Below are 3740 nucleotides of genomic sequence, written 5' to 3' on the forward strand. Positions count from 1 at the left end.
GCCGCCGCCCGCGGGCAGCGACGAGGACATGATGGCGAGCGGCGTCCTCGAGGTCCGGGGCAAGTTCGGCCGCGTCGTGTCGCCCCTCTTCGTCACGCGGGGCCCGCGCATGCCTTCGAGCGACTACACGACCTACGACGGCCCCGGGTCCACGTGGCCGCCGCCGCGGTCGCCCGGCGCGCCGCCCGACGACCAATCGGACGCGGCGCCGCCGCCGACGCCCGAGCGGCCGCGCGCGGGCGCGCCGCGGCCGAAGACGCGCGACACGGCCCTGCCCGGGCCGGGCCTGACGCCGCCCGGCACGCCGCCGGGCGAGCGCCTCTTCCAGGAGTACGAGGGCGCCCGCTGCCGCACGCCCTTCGCGGTCTTCGCGCCCAGCCCCCGCGCGCCGTCGACGGCGCCGCCGAGCCGGCGCCGGCCCGAGTCGCTGCTCGGTGGGGCCCAGCGCGGCCGCGCGCCCCGGGACGACGGCCTCGACGACGACGACGACGCGCTCGCCCGCGCCGAGTGCCCGCCGGCGGCGCGGTCGCCGCGCGCGCCGCGGACCGCGCCCGGCGGCCGCCGGCCCCAGGCCGCGAGCCTCTTCCACGGGTCGTCGACGCTGCCGGCGAAGCGGCCCACGTCGACGCCCCAGATGAAGTTCTCGCGGAAGTGGACGAAGCCGGAGAAGACGTTCGTCGTCACGCAGCGCGAGTTCGCGCGCGACAACGTGCGCTTCCTCGCGCAGATCGGCCGCTTGGAGGCGGACCACCGGGACCGCGGCGGCGCCGGCGAGCCGGAGCAGAGCGAGGCCTTCTGGGAGAGCGCCGCGGCGAACGTCGCCGCGGCGCTCGACCCGGACGCGGCCGTCGGCGACAGCGACGACTACTTCTGGTAGCATAAGTTGGGCCGGTGGACGTTGTTGAGGGGCATGGCCGGCCGCTGCTCGGGCAGGGGAGCGCTGATGGGGCTCTATGCGGCGGCGACGTGCTGTGCAGCATTGACATGCCGAAGATTTGGCCGCGTCACCACATCGTGCGTCGTGTGATGGCTCGAGGCTTGGTTGGTTCCTTGTAACCTAAACCAGACAGGTTGCGTCGACGCAGCCGTGCGAGCGACTCTACTCGGTTTTGCTGCTTTGCTGCGCTACGCCGAATTTGGCAGCAGCTGCCGTCTACGAATTCGCGCGATGAAAGTCTGCTGGCAGTCAAGAGCGCCGGGCTCGAGCCGGCGCGCGCGGCGCTCGTCGATGCGCGCGTTAATCCTAGCTGCTCTCGCGACGTTCACAAATGCACTGACGCCGCCGAAGCCGCTGGACGCGTTGCGAGCGCTGACACAGGCGGCCGGCGACGACGTGCGCGGCGTAGCAGACGCCGCAGCCGAGCTGTCAGGCCGAGTGGCCCTCGCGCCGGAGAGCGTCTACTGGATCGGCGCCGGCTTCCGCTCCTGGCTCGGTTCCGACAAGCCCGTCGCCGTCGGCCGCGACCCGCGCCTCACGAGCGAGGCCATCGCCGAGTCCTTCGTCGAGGGGTCCCGGGGCGTCGACGCCGGCGCGGCGACGACGCCGGCCATGCTCGAGACGCTCCTCGGCGACGGCGCGGCCTGCGGCTCCGTCATGGTCACGGCGAGCCACCTCCCGCCGGAGTACAACGGCCTGAAGTTCTTCTCGAAGGCGCTCGGCCGCGGCCTGAACAAGCGCGAGGTCAAGGAGGTCATGGCCGCGGCCGAGGCCGCGGTCGAGGCCGGCGCGCGGCCCGACACGTCGTACGCGGCGCCGAACGCCAAGGACGCGTGGCGCGCCGCCGCGGGCTTCGGCAACGACGAAGTCGCGGGCTTCATGGACCCCTACGTGGCCAAGCTCCGCCGGACGATTATCGACGTCGCCGGCGGGGGGGACGCCAAACCGCTCGCGGGCTTCAAGATCTGCGTCAACGCGGGCAACGGCGCCGGCGGCTTCTTCGCCACCGAGGTCCTGGAACCGCTCGGCGCCGACGTGTCGAGCAGCGTCCATCTGGAGCCCGACGGCACCTTCCCCGCGCACCCGGCGAACCCCGAGGACAAGGCGCACGTCGCCGCGACGGCGGAGGCCGTCGCGTCCTCCGGCGCCGACGTGGGGGTCATGCTGGACACGGACGTCGACCGCTGCGGCCTCATCGACGGCGCGCGGAGCCCCCCGGAGCCCGTGCACCAGAACCGCTTGGTGGCGCTCTGCGCGGCCGTGGCGCTGGAGCGCGACGCGGGCGTCATCGTGACGGACCCCGTGACGTCGGGGGGCATGCGCGACTTCATCGAGGCGCGCGGCGGCGTCCACGACCGCTACAAGATGGGCTACCGCAACGTCATCGACCGGGCCGCGGACACGAAGCCCGAGCCCGCGCTCCTGGCCATCGAGACGTCGGGCCACAGCGCGTGGAAAGACAACGCCTTCGTCGACGACGGCTGCTACACGGCGGCGAAGCTGCTGGGCCGCCTCGCGCGGTTCCGCCGCGAGGAGGCGCGGCCGGACGCGGGCCTGCTGGACGTGCTCGGCGACGGCCTCGCGGAGCCCGCGGAGTCGATCAAGGTCAAGATGAAGGTCGCGTCGCTCGCCGCGGTGCCCGCGGCCGAGGAGGCGCTCTGCGGCGCGCTCCGGGCCGCGGCGGGCGCCGTCGACGCCTGGGCCGTCGAGCCCGTGAACCACGACGGCCTCCGCTGCAGCATCGGCAACGACTGGATCATCGCGCGCGCGTCGCTCCACGAGCCCCTCGTGTCCGTCCAGCTCGAGTCCGACGTCGCCGGCGGCACCGCGGCGATCTGCAAGACGCTCATCGACTTCATGGGCGACTGCGAGGCCGCGGGCGTCGACGTCGCGCCGCTGAAGGACGTCGCCGCCGAGGCCGACGACCCCGACGAACCGCCGCCGCCGCCGGGGGCGGTCGACGACCCCGACGAGCCGCCGCCGCCGCCGGGGGCGGCCGACGGCCCCGACGAGCCGCCGCCGCCGCCGGGGGCGGCCGACGGCGCCGCCGCCAAGGCCGTCGGCACCGACGAGCCGCCGCCGCCGCCGGGGGCGGCCGACGACGCCGCCAAGGCCAACGGCACCGACGAGCCGCCGCCGCCGCCGGAAGCGGCCGACGCCGCCGCCGACGGCCCGAAGTCGGAGCTCGAGGCCGCGCTCGCGGCCAAGGACGCGGAAATTCAGGAATTGAAACGAAGGCTCGAGGAGGCCACGCGCGCGCCGCCGCCGCGGGTCGTCGACGAGCCGCCCGCCGCGGAGGACGACCCCGTCACCCCGGAGGCGGACGGCGTTTCGACGCTCGACAGGCCGCCGCGGGCGTCCCCCGCGGCTACGGCCGCCCCCGCCAAAGCCGTCGACGCGACGCCGCGGGCGTCCCCCGCGGCTACGGCCGCCCCCGCCAAAGCCGTCGACGCGGCGCCGCGGGCGTCCCCCGCGGCTACGGCCGCCCCCGCCAAAGCCGTCGACGCGGCGCCGCGGGCGTCCCCCGCGGCTACGGCCGCCCCCGCCAAAGCCGTCGACGCGGCGCCGCGGGCGTCCCCCGCGGCTACGGCCGCCCCCGCCAAAGCCGTCGACGTCGCGCCGCGGGCGTCCCCCGCGGCTACGGCCGCCCCCGCCAAAGCCGTCGACGCGGCGCCGCGGGCGTCCCCCGCGGCTACGGCCGCCCCCGCCAAAGCCGTCGACGCGGCGCCGCGGGCGTCCCCCGCGGCTACGGCCGCCCCCGCCAAAGCCGTCGACGCGGCGCCGCGGGCGTCCCCCGCGGCTA

The sequence above is a fragment of the Aureococcus anophagefferens genome, assembly GCF_000186865.1.
Source record: "Aureococcus anophagefferens unplaced genomic scaffold AURANscaffold_2, whole genome shotgun sequence".
Taxonomy (NCBI): Eukaryota; class Pelagophyceae; order Pelagomonadales; family Pelagomonadaceae; genus Aureococcus; species Aureococcus anophagefferens.